At 47.6% G+C, this 19430-nt stretch overlaps 1 protein-coding gene across 1 annotated transcript in view; it reads right to left on the reverse strand.

Moving 5' to 3' along the window:
* TFAP2C (transcription factor AP-2 gamma (activating enhancer binding protein 2 gamma)) overlaps positions 1-19430 on the reverse strand; it is a 28300-nt gene that overhangs the window by 8485 nt on the left and 385 nt on the right. The window lies entirely within an intron of this gene.

Raw genomic sequence — 19430 nt, forward strand, 5'->3', positions numbered from 1 at the left:
CCCCCCCCCCCTCCAGGCGTGGGAGGACTTTGCTAAAACCCGCGTGGGGAGGCGCAGCGCCGGTGCCCCCCCCCACCACTCGGCGGGTCCCGGCGGCTTCTGGGTGAAATAAAACTCGGGAAAAGTCCTCGTTGCAAAAGCGAGAAAGTCCGAGCGCCAGCCTGAGCTCGATTTGCATAATTGTCAAGAGTTTGAATTACTGATAACAACTTGCAAGCTACCAATGTTTAAGGTATAATTTACTTAATTATCCAACAAGATTATTGCAGTTGTGTGGAATCCCTGGTGGGTAAAGCAGCACTGATTCAGCGTCCCCGATGCGGAGCTGTGTGAATTGTGCCACTGGTTCCTCGCATCGTTATTATTTTTATTTTTAACGAAAATCCCGCCCGCCTAATCTTTTCGCGCAAACTTGGGGTTGGGGAAGCAGGTGGGAGGTGAGACAGGCATTTTCGGACGCCGTGAGCACACTTTCATCTAAGCTTAGAAAATCCTTCCCTGCCAAATTGCTACCTTTCTGCAGCCATTTGATCTATGCAGTTATGCGTGTCAGACAAAATGAACATCGTTTTCAAAAGCAACGACTTCTCCCAGTGTTTTAAGGTGCATCCGGATCACTGCTCATTTACATGAGAGGAGCAAGTGTTTGTTTATTGTGGCAGGGACAAAAGATGACCCTGGACAGTGCTGGCTGCGGAGATCTCGGCTATCTCAGTGCCCGGGGACGAGCAGCCCGAGAGCTGTTATTAAAGGCCCGAGATAGACCCACGTCTCGAGATTTAAACCAGTTCATTCTTCCCTCGTTTTTTTTTTCTTAGGGATTAAGGAAGAAAAATAAAAGAAAAATTAAAAAAAAAACAACAAACCACACACAAAAACCCAACCCAAACGCAAAAAAAACCCCAAACACCAAAAAACTCCATCTGACTAAATGAATGATCTAAAAATAAAACCGAGGAGGACGGGGGTGCTGGAAATAACTGTTGGAGGTGTTATCTGCCTTATCTAGCAGGCAGGTGCTGATTTGCAGCAGTTGCATTAAGCCCATCATCAGCAGGGACTCCGCATTATCATTTTTGGTGGAGTCTCTATTTATTTTTTTTAAACGACGGTGTTTTTCTTCCAGGGATGTTTCTTTGAAATGCAGTTCGCAACGATTATTAGCGAGTGTGCTTGCGCTGCTCCTGGCGTCATTAAGACTAGGAATCTAAATAATAAAAGACAGGGGGAGCTTAAAGTTCATTTGTATTAAAGGGACAAGATGGATTTAGAAAGAAACGAGGAAGGGAACCGTCGAGCTTCCCAGGTTTGGGATCAGCTCTTTTTCCTTCCAGGGAGACCCTGTATTGTAGCAAATTTTTATCATAACCTCAGAAGCCAGATTTTCCTTCTGCTCGGAAACGTCACGCTGAGAGGCGACCATGATTTTCTCATTCTTGAGAACTGTCAAGGTCTGAACACCTTGGGTTTGTTTCTTTTGGTGGCCAAAACCACGAAGACGAATTCAGTTTCATTATTTGTCGTGTATATAAATAATATTTACAAACAGAGGCGCGGAAGAGGATGAGGGATTTATAAGAAATTACCTGAACAAGGCGACCAAAATAAGCACTTGGCTTCCTAGAAAACAAACCAAGAAAGCAGAGAAGAGGCTAAACACTTGGAAGTTTGGAGACAAACTTTCCCGCACGTCCACTTGCTCCTCGGTCTCTGCTGGCAGCCCCGGCAGCTGCCAGGGACCGGCACAGGGCTCCGGGCTCCGGGGGCAGCAAACGGCCGGCCAAGGCAAGGCAAGGGGGCTGCCCACCGCCCCCCCCGGGGGGGGGGGGCCCGGCCCCCAGCGGTTCCCTCCGCGCCCCGGCGGCCGCCGGGCAGGTGATGCCGGGGCCGAGCGAGGCTCCTGCCCCGGGTGCTTCTGTCGAGGGATGCTTTGAGTAAATATCTGGACAGCTCGGGCCTTTTCTTGGGGGGGGAATAACACTTTTTGAGGGTCTCCCTCTCCGAAGCGTGGCTTCCCGCAATCCTCAATACGCAAACTGGCAGAGAAGCGGGGCGGGCTGGGGGCCACCTGCAGAGGACACCGGCGGCTGTGCCCTCCCACGCCCGGCGAAATTCTCCCTTTCCAGGGAACTGCCGGGCACAGGAAAGGCGCAGGCAGCCAGGGCTGCTGCCAGGGCACGGTGCCTCCCCGGACACTCCCTTTGAGACGCGGGTCAGAGCTGCGCAGGAACCGGGGAGCAGCCAGGGAGGTGGCTCCTGACAGGTGGCAGCTTTATTTACTTATTAAAAATTAAAAAAAAAAAAATGGTGCCCTTACTTTGGGGACATCCCCTGTTTCCAAGGAGAAGTGGTTTCTTGCTTGCTGGGGGCTTAGCTCCCCCGCACACCTCTCTTTTTACGAGGATGCAGTTTCCCATGGGGGACCCATAAAGCACCCCCCAGGTGTGAACACGCTCTCGGGAGGGGAGCCAGAGCCCACTGCCGAGCCTCTGTCACATTCAGTAGTTTTCCTATTTGGCAGCAATTAAAAGAGAGCGTGGGGATGCTAATTAGTTACATCCCGCTTCGTCTAAAAAAAATTATTTAAACACACACATATCTGTATCATTAATGAGACTCCAGCAACCTGTCCGGATTGTCGCCCCGGCTCCTGCAGAGCTTTTACAAAGAGGAGCTGCGGCCCCGGCAGCCCCGGGAGGTTTCCCGTGTAACTTCCACACCGAGTCCGCGGGGAGGGGCGGAAAGCGGCGTGTCCCACCCGTTCCTGGGTGGGTGTGTGTGTGTCCCCCCCCCATCCTCACCCCACGCAGCAGAGCTCACCCAGGCTGCCGCAGCCCGGAGGGGCAGCACCCCACGCTCCCCCCACCCCACCACCACCACCACCACCACCCTCCAGCCCAAAGCCGGGGGGTGCGGAGGGGGCGTCCCCGGACACACACACACACACACACCGGGGACCAGTGCAGAGGTACGTACTTGCCAGTCGATCCTCCCCAGCAGAGCCATGGGGCGTGCGGCGCCGGTAGCTGCCTCCGTGGCGGAGCCGCGGACACCTGGGCGCGGAGCGGGGCGCGCCTGCGCACCCCATCCGCGCCCTCCCGCCCCGGCTTGGCCTCCCCCTTCCCAAACCTCAGCCCCCCGCAGGTCCCCCCTCCCCTCTACCGGGGCTTTTCCCCAGCCCCGGGGGACGAGGACACGGGGACACGGTCCCGCCGCCGCGGGGCTTCGCTCTCGGTGGCCGCCTCGCAGGGTCCTTCCCCCCCTCGGCGGCAGAGCCGGGAGATTTTAAGGAGGTTTTTTTTTTTTTTCCGCTGCCCCCCCGGTTCTCCTCCCTTTACGGCGTCCCCCGGGGGGGACGGAGCCTCGGCGGGGGCTGTGGGAGGGCCGGCCCCAGCACTTTGCCCCCCATCCCGGTCCGCAGCTTGGCCCCCCCCAGCAGAGAAAACGAAGATGATGGGGAGCGCAGAGGGGATGCGCCGTCAAACATTCATCACCTGCCCCGCTCCCTGCCAGCCCCTGCTTCTGCAACAGGCGAGAAGAAAGCGTGCCCACACCGCGGCTAGTTTTGTTTTTTTTTTTTGTTCCCCAACCTATTAATTTGCTTAATAAACACGATTCCAGCTATGTTTTCTGCCTGCTCCTTCCCGATGGAGCTGGAGGAGCGGAGTCCTCTGGCCATAGCGTGCCGTGAGCCTGAAGCGGAGAGGATGTGTTTAGCAATTCACGGGCAGAAGTGACGGACTTTGACACCAGGCGCTTTCGGGCCCTGGGTTAGATCCTGCATGGCATGTGGCAGAGGTTCAGCAGCGACGCGCAGCTGCCTCGGGCTCCCGCGAAGGAGTTTCTCTGGCTTTTGTACACAAGAAGTTTTGTCGAGCTGGATGGTTTGCGGCAGGAGACGGATACCTGGGAGGGAGGGAGCTCACGCCAGCCTGCCTGCAGCCACAGCGTGGGACAGGGGTGAGGAAGACCAAAATTCCCAGCCTGTCCCTGTTCTTGAGGCAGGGGGTGACCACAAATGTGACTGCAGCTGCATTTACCTCCGTCTCCTCATTCATAAAACAAGGGTAATGATCCCAGTGCTGGTGAGAGCTGGATTCTTATCAGATGGGGCCAAGGGAGAAGTGGGAGCCATGGTCCCCAAGACCTTTGCATCTCTGCCCAGTGATCCTGAGGTACCTCCCCAGGGCTCTGACATTTTGCCTGCAGTGGTGTGATCACTCCATCCTGGAGAGATGCTCTGATTTTTTTTATTCCTTCCATTTTATGTCCATTAGGAGCAGCAGTGCCATGAACGTCATTGCTGTTAGCCAGAGCGTTGCTCCAAAGGATGCCGTTGCTGGACTGTGTGTAATTGAACTCAGTTCGTTAGTGCAGGAAGCAGACTCCACATCAAAAAAAAAAAAAACCAACAACCAAGATCAGAAAACAAAACCAGTCAAAACACCACAATGCTAAATGTGAAATCAGGATTCATATATTTAGTTAGACTCTTTTCTGAAAGCAAAAAGATAAACAGGCTCTTGGCACAATATACATAATTCATACTTTAAAAAATAAAGCCTTGGTGGATCATACGTTCCTACAGCTAATTGCTCATACTACAACAAGAAAAAAAAAGTCCCAGTACCACAAAAAGAAAGAATCCCATAGGCTAAACCAGCAGAAAAGCAAGTATTTCAAATACAGACACAGAAATGAGCTGAAAAAACACTGCTCAGCCCAGTTCAGGCTGTAGCTAATAAAAATCCTTCAATATGAGTCTCCAGTTCCTTTTGCCCCTTTAGAAAAGGGAGCAGGTATTATCACTGAGCTATACTTGCACTGTAAAAACATCTGCCATGAGATGCTCTCTTTATCCTTTTCTCTGCTTTCAGGGTATATGCAGCCTACACGACACCTGAAACGATGCACTGTGTTTTAAGAAAACAACTGCTGGGGCACAACGGTGATGGTTTGGGGAAGGTTCTTCCACTGATGGAGATGGGCACCAGGTACAAAAGGACTTTTCCATTCCCAGCTTTGAGGGGTCCTGCAGCCTGTGCACTGTCAGGGAATCAGTCAAGTGTGTTTTTTTAAATATCCACTTCTCCATGTACGTGCATACATACACACAGACATGCACAAGTTTAAAATCCTAATAGATAAAGAATCTAAACACTTTCAAAGATGATTTTTGAGCACAATATAAAGGAGTTCAGCAGAGATGCAGACGGTACCTGTACAGTAGGAAAGGAATTTACAGAACAGTCAGATGCCTTATTTCTAGTTACCTTTCACTCTTCAGTCATCTTAAAGGCATGATGAAATCAGTAAACTGACCTCAATGTCAGGGAAATGGGTCGTGTGAGTTGAAGCTGAGGATTTTCCCTGTAGGCAATTTAAGCAAGTAAAAAAAACAAATTCAGTTTTGCTTCCATAGTCCAGTTTCTTGAAAATTCCTAATCCCTCTAAACAGCCAGCCTTCCCCGGAGTCCTCCATCAAAGCTTGGCTGGACAAAATCTGACATGTAAGACATATGGGAAAAAGCTCAGAGGGACAAAAAATTTAGAGACTAACATAAAACTCTCAAACTCTTTGGCCTTTTTATTACTTAGCAGCATACAAGGACACTCTCTTCCCTTCCATGTCCCCGTTAAAAGATTACCACAGGTGTTTGCTTAATTGCGATGCACTGGAAAATACAGAGGGTTTGATGGCACCACATTTCCTCCTTTGTGGTGTTTCTCCATTGCTGGTACGCTGGTGAGCTGGAACTCTATTAATTACATGGCAAGATGAAGCAGAGCTGTTGGGGGAAAAAAAATTGAACTGCTGGCAAAAATTACATCAGTCAAAACTCTACACCTAATGCACTCTGTCATTTATGATCATGCTAATAAGGCACCAGTGAAGGGCTGTCAGCATTATAAAATATCAGGTGCCAGCAAATACCTCCAAATTCTTCCAAACCTGCTCCAAGCTGCCTTCTCAAGGACTTGATTTTGCAGGTGTATCTGCAGAGACAGTCCAGGATGATGTTGCACAGTTACTGTGGCAAATATATGCAGGGTCTGGAGGTTTTTTAACAGATCTATTTTTCCTGTGCAAAATTATTTCCAAAACTTCATGCAGCACTACTGCTTCAAAGGCAGAAAGGAGATACTCCAAGGTGAAAGAATTCGCACTACTTAGAAGCCTCTTACCTATGTTCGGCTAATTGCACGCACGTATGGTTGCAGAAGGACACAGACGTGGGCTGTCCAGATGATTTTTCTTTTACTAAAAACCTGCACTCTGTGCCGTTCAGTAATAAAATGGAGGCAATACATCTTAATTTTGGGGCTTCCAACTTTTCCTCCGTCATCCCTTTTCCTCTCTACTTGCGCACATGCACCCATGCTCCAAGATATCCCGTCACAGCTGCTGTTAACAGTTTTGCACAGGAACACCATTGTGACCAGGCAGCTATGGCTCTCCGTGCCTGATCCCTTTTTTTTTGCCTATGCTACATTTCTACCTGCTGGAGTAGTGAAAAGTGTCCAGTATGTATCAGTCCAGAGAAGGCGAAGTGCTGTATCAAAGGTATTTGCTAGATTTCCAACCTCTGACATAGCTGTTTCAGGAAAGAGCCAAGAGTTCCTGTTCCATGGAATTAGAGGAGCCACAGTCCAGACCCCACTGGGCAACACAGTTCAAGCAGCTTTAAATCTACTACTACTTGTACAAAAGTCCGTCACTGGAAAGCACTAAGTTATCATCTACCAATGCAAATGGATTAAAAAAGCAGCTGTCATTAACTTGGTAGCAGCAGTTTTAAGCTGCATGAGATGTCTTTTGCCCACACCACTGCACCAGACGTGGTCCATCACCCTGTCACCAAAACAAATTTACAAAACCTCCAAAGCTGACTCTAACCACATGCTTTGACTAACTCAGAAGGGGAGCTGTAGGTTCACACCTGATCCAGATCAAATTTATGCTGTTAGATGACTTGGTGGTCCAGAGAGCTGAGATTAATGACCTTGGGAGCACAGCCTGGGACAGCAGCTGAGGGAAGCCTTGGAGGGGACATGAGAATAGCTGCTCCCTCCCTCCGGGGCACGGGGAAGTTTTGCTTTGGGGAGCCATGGGCCAAGGGTCTGTCGAGGAACGAGAAGGAACTTGGAGGGCAGTTGTTACAGTTGAGAGTCGTATCGGTGCAAGACAGATGGTTGCCTTTGAAAGCCAGCCCTGATGCTGAGAGGAGAGGAACGAGGCCACCACTTCCTTGTGCTGGGCTGCATTAGAATTGAAAACAATCACAGCAGCGAAACAAAACCAGCTCAGCTGAACAGATGCAAATCCAGCGGCAGACACGGGCTCAAACCAGGTCAGGCTGCACCCATGCAAATTACGGGTTACCCCAGAGCGCGCCGTGTCCACGCCGAGGGTGTGTGCTGGTGCGCTGCCAGAATGACCTGAACTCCAGCCTGGGTCCAGGCTGTCGGACAATGCTTGCCCCAGGGGGGGAGAGCCCAACAAACTGCCCCGTGCCTGCACGGCAAGGCTTTCTCACCCCTCGCCAAGTGCCAAATGCATCTCTCCTTGGCGGCTTTGCCCATACAGCTACACAGCAAAGCTGCAGAGAGAAGACTAACTAGCCCGAGGGGAGATTTGCCAGTACAGCTAGCCCGATAAAGCACTCCTCTTGTGTAAACACAGAATACACCAGCTAAAGTGCTCTTCTGTCAGCATAGCTTATCCCAGCATAGTTTTGCCAAAGGAATCCGCGCTTGCGTTTCAGTGAGACTGTAAATCTGTTGTAGCGTGGTTAAGAACCGCTCAAAGCAACATCACCGCAAACAGCACAAATCTCTTCACCAGTTCAAGTTTGTTCCAAGGTTTCCAAGGCACAGTGTTGTTCTGGTGGGGCAGGTATCGTCTGCTCTTTCTTAGCCAGCCTATAAAGCCACCGCAGCCACCACGGTGGCCAGCAAAACATGGCCATGAGGCCAAAGCCCCCCCAGAGCCACCAGTTCCCTGGGAGCATCCAGGCTCCTGTCCATGCCCAGGGCCCCAGTTGCCACTTAGGCCTGTGGCGTCTTCCAGCAAAGCAAGCCAAACCTCAGTAATGCCTTCTGGAGCCCAAACCTGGCCCTGCTTAATAATGGTGGCGTGTCAAGAGTCACAGGGAGCCTTTGCAATGGATGGGAGGGAGGGATGAGTTCACGTTTTGCTGCCACAGCTGTTGGCCAGTGGTGGCTTCCTGGGGGACTGGGCAAAAGAGCCCGGACTGTTGACTTGTCTAGACAAAACTCTTCACTAACTGGGGAGGGGAAGGGTCTGAGTACTTGCTTTTTTAAATCCTGAGCCCTCCCTTCCTAAAATCCATGCCTCAGCTTCTCTGGAGAGCATGTTATGCCCATGAGCCTGGTCAGTAGCGACGACCGTACCTGCATGCAAGCGGGGGGGAATTTACATCTTCAGCAGTCGCAGACCAGCTGAACGTCTGCCACGCTCTGCTGGTCTTCGCCAGCTCTGCACTACCTATGCACGTAGGCAGCACGCCGTCTTCCTGTCCCAAAAGCTCGGGGATGCGGTATTTCTTTGTTTATAGTGCGGAAGCAGGAAACACGGAAATGTAAAGCATATCTACAAGCTACAAACACCTCCAGCTCACCCTGCCCCTGCCCCAAGCTGGCCAGATGTGATCTGGGAGCTCCAGGAGCCCTTGCAGCACCTGAGACACCAATTCCCTACCGGAGCAGGCACACTGGCTCCGGCAGAGCAATGGCTGGCGGCCTCCCAAACCCGCTGACACATTGAGCCAGTTCAGAGCAGGCACAGAGAAAGCCTGGGTCTCTGCAGACATGCCCAAAGGGTCTTGCTCAACGCAGGAAGGCTGCGATGGCAAAAAGCCGGTGCCGGCTCTGCCGAGACCTGGGCTGCGACCGCAGCCTCATCTCGTCCCTCGGCCGTGGAAAGTCCCTGGGCAGAGGCTGCGGGCTGTAACACGCCGCTTAAGGTCTGCAAATGGATTGTGGCACATGGCTCCCCAGGCACACAGCTCGCCGGCGGGACTGGACCATGCCAGAGACCTTTAGGCTCCAGTCTCAGGACAGTCTACCTGAAGCATGCAATTGATGCTCCTTGTAATTTTACCGGAGCTGGTGCCATTGCAAATGCCATTCTTATCTACCTAAGTACAGATCCTCTCTTGAATTGTTAACAATGTTATGTAGCAATTTGTTACATAAGCTCATTAAGTTTTTTAATGTATCTATGTTAATAGGAACATAAATATGGAAATCTTAATTTCAAACCTGTTTCTGAAAGCATTAGCCGGAAAACTAGTCTGAGAATAAGCAAACATGACCCAGGAATACCCAGGGATTTATTCAGGGTTTAGGTATCACTGTGACAGATGGAGCAGGCATCAGGGTGTCAGGATGCCCGGGTTATGCTCCTCGCTGATCGGCTCTCTGACCCTTCAAAAGCATACTCTCAACAGAAAAACTTCAGTTACTTTGCACCACTCTTAGCCACACTACAGTGACAGGCTACTTTTATTTCTATCGTTTTTTCTCTTATTGCAGGTGCATGATTAACACAAATAAAAGGACTTTGGTTCTCCAAAGGCAACAGTGACATTGACTGCAGCCCAGGTATCCTCCCAAAATGAATTAAAATGGCAAAATGCATTAATAAGGGGTTCAGCTGTATTTCATCCATATTAATTTTCTGCATCATTTACAGTAATAAATGCTTTTTCAGTGTATTCATGTTTGGCTTGACCCATTTAATTTGGTGGTGTAACATGGGAGAGAACACTTACACACCTCCTGATCCTGCTGCAAAAGGAACAGACCAGTTACCGAGCTCTCAGACCAAGCTCATCTGCTCTGGTCCCTCCACGATAGCTTCACCAGGAGCAGCTGTATAAGCTGTATTCATTATATAGGCACACGAGATACGTTTATACGGCTATTGATACATCACCACAACACTCTCCGTGCCTGCAGATGGAAGTTAACGTTAAATTACAATGGTATGAAGTTAGCTGCTCTATATTAATTCTCGGTGTAAGGCTGTGCTGCCAGAAGATGCCAAATCCAGGCTGAAGGCATCTGGGTGCCAGATGAGCAATTCCATGTCCACATTGAAACAAATTCCCTCCGACGGTTCAATTTTATTATATTTTTTTAAGGGGTGAATTTGCTGGGGTAGCGGTGAAGCGCGTACTACAGCAGGACAAAGCATCGTGCTGTCCTACGTGCTCCACTACGTGCTCCACCTCAGCAGAGATAAATTTGTCCTTGCATTCCTGATGCTCATCAGATGCGTGGTGCTGGATGCCGTGGCAGTGTTCGGATTCACTTGTAGCAAATGTGGCCTCAGGCTGCTCTTCTGCGGGCAGCTGCACCAATGCAGCTCACCAGTGCCAAGAGGGGCCGGGGGGGGCTTCCTCTTTCACCTCTTCCTTCTCCTTTTTTTGGGCTCCCAGCAGCAGGATCCAGCTCCTGGCGCTTGTTTGTTGGACCCCTCCAAGCATTGTTTCTGTTGTATGAATTTTCTGCCAGATTAGTGACTTAAAGAGGCCCGTGGAGACCAGCAGCCAGCTCCAGCCTTCAAGCCCTCTTACTCCACAACAGTTCAGCATTGCTTTTCCACGGCAGCCTCCCAGGACGCTAAAATGCCCTTCCCTCTCCCATTCCCTTCCTTGTCAGGTAGAGAGGGAGGCTGTTTCTAAAACTCAGCCTTTTTCACAAGCCTTTTGACATGCCACAAACACTATAAAAACCCCTTGGGTAGGGTGTGTCCCTCCTGAAAGACATTTATGTATTTTTATACGTGTAGGGTGCATGGTTGGTGGCAGGCTGTCCTGGCCGGCGGTGGGTGAAGGGCTGGGGATTTCTCCTGCTCTCTCTCAGCCCCTGCCAGGCCAAGAAGACCCCTTGGCTCAGCCCAGCCTGGTGTTGATTCAAGCCAAGCATTCATCGTCCCAGGCCAGAATGGGTGACGGGGAGGGAATGGGCCGTTGGGAGCCCTTTTCATCCTTCTCAGCTTTTCTAAGCTCTTTCTGACACCGTGGCACTGGTTGGCAATACCTGACCTTTAAACCCAGCCAGTTGTAGCCATTTGCTTGTGAAAACTTTCTACTGGGTGTAGGGGAGCACATCCCACTGCCAGCCTTTCACATGCAGATGCTGCCAAGTGCTCCGCAGCCCCCACCACGCCAAACGGCCCTCTTGGGTCATTGAGACGGATTGCGAAATATTTCAAGTTGTTAATTAGGCAATAATGACCAGTGGGAAGGGCATTTCCTGGCTGTTAACCGGAGACTCCTGACCTGGAGGTCAGTATCAGTCACCCAGGAATTATTAAAACACGGAGGAGGAGAAAAAACAGGCCAAGAAGAGCAAATCCCTCAGCTTTTAGGGTGAGGAGTGCTTCTCCATTGCACAACCCGGCAGGGAAAGGGCTTGTACCTGCGCCTTACCTGTACCTGGGCTCAGGCTGCAGCTCCCCGTGGCGTTCTGCTCTCTGCCCCTCTCTTCCAGTTACTTTCATTTCCCAATTCATCCCTGCGGTCACGAAGAAATGGGACATTCAACATTCAAGGATTGGGTTTTTTAATTTTTTCTTAATACGGCTAAAACACGAAGACAGAATTAGCAATAAACTGGGCTCCTGCTGGGCCTGTGTGTACTAATCCCTCCCCACTTCTAAAGGGAAGATTTACACCTACTCTTCTGGTTTAAAATTGGGACCTTTCTCCCATTTAACCCCGGTGCTTGCTCTGCTCTCCCTTACAGGTGGCTGCATTTCAGTACAATGGCTTTGTCGGGTTAATTAAACTACTATGAATTACTGTATTTCCTAAGGGGTGACCATACGAAATACTGCGTGTGTGTTTCTACAGAGAGAAGCACCCGAGTGCAAACTACCTCTGGTTAGAGGGTTGCCAGCAACACACTAACCTCTTCAGCCTGGCCCTGGGCCAGAACGCGCGGGCCAGGTCTGAAGGACAAGTAGCAACAAAAATTAACATCCCCATTGCCCTACTTATCCACGCAGAATTTGGCAAAGGAACACCGCTCCATATATCCTTAGAAGCGAATGAAGAGCCAGAAGGGAGAAAAGAACCAGTCGAACTGACGTGGGGTGCAAACCCCCCTCTTTTCCTTGCAGGGAGGATGCTCTTGCTGCCTGGGTGGTGGCCCAGTCACTTGTATTGATGCTTTGAGTCACCAGCTCGTACAACAGCAAAGGGCCAGAAGCTTGACACTGCGGCTGGGGGACCCTCCCTCCCTCCTCCAACTCCTTCGAATTTTTCTAGGCAAAACTCCTTATGATTGTACCTTGGTAAACACAGGCACTAAAAAGAAAAGAAATAAGAAAAGCTTATGAGCATGTGCGTAATTGTTAAAGGCAGAGCTGCTGCAGCTGTTTGCTCGTGTATGGAGGTGTCTGGAAAGATGTGCCCGTTCCTGAGGACCTCCATGGGTGACTGCTCTGAGACCCCTTCAGACTAGTAGTAGTAAGCGGTCATACACAGGCTATTAAGTTCTAGATAGGACATTTTGAATTCACATGCTTAAGCCAAAGTAGCTTTCATGGTCAAGACTAGCTTTTGGCTAAGGAAACAGTGGTAAAATAATGATATGGAGGAAATTGTCAGGTTCAGAGCTTTGAACATTCAGACTTTTGGGGGAAAAAAAAAACCAACCAAAACTTACCCAAAAGCTCAGCCCAAAGTTAACAGTCTTTTTTTGTTGATCTATCCTTGGCAGATCTGCAAACAGGCAAGGATTACTGCACCCTGCTAGAAGCAGGTAGAATGGGGCAGCACAGAAACTCCATCCTCAGCAACCTCGGTGAGAAGATGACAACCCATGGATCCTGCAGCACCCTCAGCTTTGGCCTGCAGCCTTACCTACAACATTCCTGAATTTTTCCCATGCTCCCAAACCAAGCTACAACCTTGGACAAAGAAAGAGATATGAACTGGGAGAAAGTCTCACCTCCATTACAAAACAAGCAGGTTAGTACTGGGTACCACAGCAGCTCCCTACCTGTGGACAATTGGATAAGTGTCCCTCAGAAGTTTCTCATCAACCAGTAGCCAGAAATAATATTGAAAAATTAACCCATTCAAGCAAGCAGATTTTTTTTTTAATGTAGTATTTCCTATTCCTTTTTGCCGGAGGTATGCTCTGAACAGCCCTGTTTAATACGCACCGTATCCAAATGATCTGTCAGATCATCTCACCTGGATGTGGGCACGAGTCAGGGTGTTCCTCTCCTTTCCTGTCCAGCTTCATCTCCCATTCCCAGAAAAAGCAGGTAAGTCCTGTTATCCTGTCTGGTGAACCCTGACTATTTACTGTGATTTTTCAAGCCAATCATGATATGTTGGTCCCAGAAATACTAGAATATGAGTGGCTTTTCTGGAACACTTCTTGGGGATCAAAATTCACTCACTTTTTTTCCCCGGGTGATATTATTCCCCTGGGTGGGTGTGTTAAACCAGCAACACCAGCAGGAGAATTAAAGGACCTGTTATACTCTGGTGCAAGGAGGTTTTCCCATTCTTCATGAGGAGGATAAAGCTCTTGAAACTTATTAGGAATCATACAAAGCAGGATTTCTATGCGGCCTAGATTGATGAGCTAAATTACGCTACCTTTTAAAAAAAATCAAAAAAAATCACAAAGCGATCCACACCCAGCACAAATCAGGGGAATAAAGGCTTTTAACAGACAGTTGCTGCTTGTGAATTCTTTAAAAAATATTCCATCCTGTCTCCACAAAAGGTTGGTGAGGAATTTACAAATGTCCTAATCCCCCTCTAATCCTTTAAAATGCCGAGCTGTGATCGCACATGCTGTTTTGTGATTATGTGTCTTCAAGGGCTTGTTTAGATACTTATTAAGAGATCCCAACTCATTTTTGTCATAGAAAGCCAAAATTGCTTGATATGTTTTCATTGCACTTCGCATTCTTCTGAAAAGCAACATCAGGTCTGCTTGGAAAGACAAGCCATCCCCATCCCGTCCTGTGCCACTGCCACAGCCTTTGGGGACCACCAGGAGAATTTCTCCATGGAGGAGGCCACGTACTTCAAGGCTGTTGAAGAGGCAAGCAGAGAAATGCTCCTCTCCTTGCTCTCCGCCTCAGCTGCTTCTGCTTTGCAAGTGGGGATAGCAATGGCGCATCTAATTTTTTAAAACGTTTTAAGACCTACACAGAAAAAGCTCTAGAGAAAGGCACAGCGTATTATTAACGTTGTTTGGTGGTGCCTTTAGCAAGAACTTAATGGAGACTATGGCTGTTTTAAGTTGTGTGTGATATTTCTATGTGCACAGATAACCAGGGCAGAGCCGACTCTTAACTGCTCATATGTGTTTAATTAGAGCTGCATTTTTAATCCTTTTAATTTGTATCTCTTTCTTAATAACCTCAACTTGGCAAAGGTTGAAAAGGAATAAGTTTCATTTGAATATTGGGTAAAACTTGGTAACAGCAGAGCAGATTGTTTAGCAAAAAGGTTACAGCATGTTCTTTAAAGACTATGGGTAACAGTTTGGCTCCATTAAACTCTGTAGCTAGCTAAGCCTAGGTTTTCATCCTTTGAAAATCATTTCAGAGAAGCTTAATAAAAAGACACTTGAGCTCAGTGTATCATCCAAGCTTGCTATGGGAAGTTTAACTATATCAATGGGGTGTTATTTGCCTGTAATCTCAAGGCAAGTAAGATCACAGCAACATTGATTAGTTTTTGCAGCACTGTTCTGAAATCTTAATGCAATCGTGTTATAAATTCATATTTAACTTTTGCCCAAAAGGAGAAAAAGTCATTGCAGACTATTGCAATACCTGCTGATGAAAGGAAACATCCTCAGAGATTAAAAAACCCTACAGGAATGCTCCAAGCTGAATTAGTGAAAATAGTTTCAATAATCTCCAAATCTTGAACCCAGAGCTAATAGAGAGGCATGACCCTATTTCACAAGCACTTGCTGCTTTGTTTCAGATAAATTTGAAATTTCATTTCAGAAAAAAAGGCTTGTCATTAAATACAGTGTAACTTTAAGAGAAAAGCAAATAAAATCAGCAAGTTTTAGTTGTAAATACTGTCATAAATTTTACCCAACATACTGGTGGACCTCAGCCCCTGTCAATATCATAGGAAGACAGACCAGCTTCCTCAGCAAGAAGGCTTCTGGTTTAGAAGAAACAAGGCAAAGAAATCACATAAAAACACAGATAAAACCACAGTGCCTTTCAAAGTGACATTTCAGATGTATTGTGTGGCATAATCTGTTTCTTGACACTTTTGCTGTGCCATCAAAATCCAACATTTTGGTGTTAAACATGACCACACTGGAGAACTGTCTGCACTCTTCAGACGACAACCGTTCAAGCTCCATCTAGAATACACAATATTTGCTGGTTTCGGTGTATCTGACTAACTACTAATGGAGGCCAGTTCTCAGCACATTTAACTTTGGTGATCTCCAGACACTTTCCAGCGGATGCTAGGGATCACCACAGAGTGAATAAAAGTTCATTTTTCCTTGTTATCATGCACAGGTCACTTCGAAATAGCCCATGAACCCCAGAGGCTGCTGTAGCTGGCTGGAAAGCAGCAGTGTAGCTTAAAAAAAGGCCAAGTGTAAAAGCAATGGCTTAATTTGTGCTCTGGCAAATCGCAGCATCCTTATCCTCAGGACAACTATCATGCCAACAGCAGCAACACAAGCTTACAAATAACGTCATTTTTCATTTCTGAAGATGTAAGGAGATAGCCCAGTTCATAGACAATCCTCAACCCAAGTCGCTGCGCTGAAGCTGCTCACCACTCCTTCACTTTTGCTATGATTCAATATGAATTCTTACTCCGGATGCAGAAGGCTTACTATTACTTTCAGACAGCATTCCCTCCCCTGTGAGTGCCAATGCCTATACTTAAATTAAATATAAAGGCATGTCTCTGCATGAAACTTGTTGCAGCTGTTGCATATCTGCATTAAGTGATCTTCAACAGTCATTGTGTGAGCAGCATGTCTGCACCACTTTGATTCTCTCTGACTACTCCAATTTTGCCTCGGATTGTTGTGGCCACATAGCACTGGGATGTTTTGAAATCAATAATCGGTGCTCTGGTCAAACTTCTTGCTCAACATTGCTCCATGTCTGTGCTGTCCGTGTTTGATGGGATATTTCATGCTGGGTATTATATGATACTTCCCAGAAGGCATCAGAGTTCTCAGACAAAATTATATAGTTTTCATAACTCCTTTTGTTCATCCCATCGCTCAGTTGTTTTCATATGGACCATTTTCTGACATTGTTGAAGAACAAGGATAATCCTTGTAATCATGAAATGCCACCATCCTAGAAAAGCACGCAAAGCTTACCGCACCAGTGGAGGGTTGCAATGTCTTTGTGCAGAGGAATATAGGGCTAGTGATACTTGCAAATACCCTGCTTCCACTTCTCTGAGAAAAAAAGCTAACTAACATGATAGTGAGAGTTCAGCTGTCGAGGAGAACCTTTTATCAGAGATAAACCTCAGAGGGAGATTTTCACAAGACGACACGCTGCTACAACACGGATAGGGGCTGGGACAATGAATATACTTTCTTAGGAGGTAGCAGATAGTACGATCCCATCTGATGTCCTCGTGCTGGAGTGCAAAATAGTGTGTGACAGACACAGAACCTTCAAAATTACACATTTACATGTGCAGGGGGCTCAGAGCTCTGTTCTGCCTTTCTAAGTACAGGTGGTGGTAGTTTGCCTGATCCTTCTGGAGTGAAACAGCAAAGGATTTCATTATTCTGGTTGTTTGGCAGTGGAGAAGTAGTCCATCTCTGCCACAGTTGCACTGACAAGCATATCCCCAAGAGAAGTATCCAGTGCAGAGGTAAAACTGACAGCAACGTGGGCTGTTCCTCCATCACACTGGCAGTTGCTCCTAAGGACGTGCCTACGTCCTTTCTGCTGTTCACCTTTTCCACTGTACTTCCAAAATCTGTACTGCAACTATCTAGCCTTGTTAGTGATACAAATTGTTTGAATACCTACCTCCTTTGAATTCGTTTTCTGGCGATATTATTTAGACTAGCGTTCAAGCCAACATTATCAACTACAGCTGAGTCAGAACACGATGGCAGCTGTCAGGGAAGAAACACGAGAGGATGACATCTCTTCACTCACTCAGCCAACAATGCTAAACTCACTGCCTTTTCTTAGGTTGGTTTGTTTGTTTGTTTTTTAAAGTAACTCAGTGCTGGAAACTCTCACAGAGTCAGCCTGGCTTCTCCTAGTAACAGCAAATTCTGCCAACTTCCCAAAGTTTGACCTGGAACTGCCCTGACTGAGCAGCACCTCTACCGGAGCGGTGACAGTGCCTCTCAAGCACCGCAGAGCAGGGGCAGGCGCACAGCTCCAGCGAACCAGCCAGAGCAAACACGGGAAGGGATCTCCCAGTGCTCCACATCTCCAAGAGATACACAAACTCCTACTTTACTGCTAAATCAGCACAGGTGAAGCCCATTTCCAAAGCAGACTGATAATACCTACGCAAATACGTTACAGTTCACATCAAGCGTTGCTTCCAGATGCAAACCTCTTTAGTTTGAGTGAACACAAAACAACCTACAACACCGGGAATGGAAGCTAATCACCACCGACTGCGAGAGGTATGGGCAGTCCCAGAAAAAATGCAATCTGCTTTCAGTGGCAACGTGACTTCCATCAGGACGGCACGCTGCTAGAGCACGCTGCCCTTCCAGGATTGTGCCGTGCCACCTCTTAGCAGAAGGCTGTTTGCTCAGACCTCTAATGCCAAGAGAAGATGGAAACAAAATTTACCAGACTGTACCATGACCAGTTGTATCACACGCGGTTAACACGAAGGAAGATGATAAAAGCAGAGCAAGTGCCTCCCTCATGCCAAACTGCCTGAAATGGTCTGAAACCATGCGCTGATGCCAACAGCTTTAATAGGATGTCAACTTGGCAAGCAAGCCAGATCATTGTGCCATCTTCTCAAAAAATCCTTCTCTGCCTTTGATATGTTAATCCTGCATAAGGCAAATTCTCCTATTAGAATATAGTCCATTCTGGTCTCCATGCAATCTGCATTATCCAGTTCAAAGTTAAATTAAAAATCCCAACCTGTGTGAATGTTGCAATCACATTATGAAATCTGTAAATCTATTTTTAATGTCTTAATGCTGCTCTAGTTGAACGAGGCAAATAGACTGCTGCATTGCATTTGCTTTACACTTTTTTAGATTCTCATGCACTAGTTAAATATTCACTCTGCAGTGTTTGCATTTCCAGTACTGCAAGACCCTAAAATAGAAGACAAGTTTTTCTTTCCCTCTTTTGTTTTTAAAATTCCAACTACAGGCAACTTGACTTGGGGATCTCTCCAAATCAAACGTGGAGTGCTAAACATTGCAAGGAGAGCTGCCGAAAATGTTTCAATGTAATACGGATGCCAGAAAATATGATTTAAATCCCAAACGTGCCACTATTTACAGTGTTTTTAGGGGCGACAGAACCAAATATTTTATTTAATTTCAAATTTAAGATATATTAAATGTTAATTCTGTGAGTAGCTTGTTTTTAAGAAAGAAAATATTTGAACGTAGCTGGAACAACTCAAGCAATGGGCCCAGCTCAACTATCCCAAATCAACATTTTACAGAACATTACTTTGGGGAGTAGTTTGCACTTTTTATTCTGATCTGGAATGGAAACAAGCTCTGAAGCACTGCAATTTTCTGTGGAACAAACCAGCTATTTTCTGACCAACTCTCTTTGGAAAAAATCAGTGTATTACAGTCAAATAAATCCTGCTGTTTTCACTTGAGTCATTGTTAGAAGACAAGCAGTGTCTCTCCACTGTCTTCTCCCTCTAGAAATGTTTTCCTGCTTTTCGCAGTCCATCTCTTTATCGCTACTAGTATTTCTCCACTCATAATTACGATGCATTCCCTGGTATTAAGTGCGTACAAACGACATGCGCATGAAAACAGCTGAAAAAGAAGGAAAGGACAATAGATTTATCCTGTGATGACAGATTCTTCAGGGCAGACACTACAGCAAACTTCACTATAGCTACCCAGATCCTTCTGCAGTCTGTGCAATGCTATAACGTCATCTACTTACTGTTACACGGAGTTACGGGACATCAGTGCGTATTTCTGTAGGTGACAGAAGGGGAAGCTTTAGCAATATTGTCCTTATCTATGGCCAGTTATTGAGCTTGGAAAATGGAGATGACCTACAGCACGGTTAGGGAGTTTCAGAGACTTTGGGCGGCAGAGAAAGCCGCCAAGAACGCTTAGAAGGGAAGAAGTTCGGCTTTGGATGCGCGAAGATGCCACCGCGGGCTCCGCTCCGCGCTGCCCGGCTGGGCGCGGCTGGGCGGGGCAGGGCGGGGCTG

The sequence above is a fragment of the Haliaeetus leucocephalus genome, unplaced genomic scaffold, assembly GCF_000737465.1.
Source record: "Haliaeetus leucocephalus isolate CR32 unplaced genomic scaffold, Haliaeetus_leucocephalus-4.0 Scaffold273, whole genome shotgun sequence".
Classification (NCBI taxonomy): Eukaryota; Metazoa; Chordata; class Aves; order Accipitriformes; family Accipitridae; genus Haliaeetus; species Haliaeetus leucocephalus.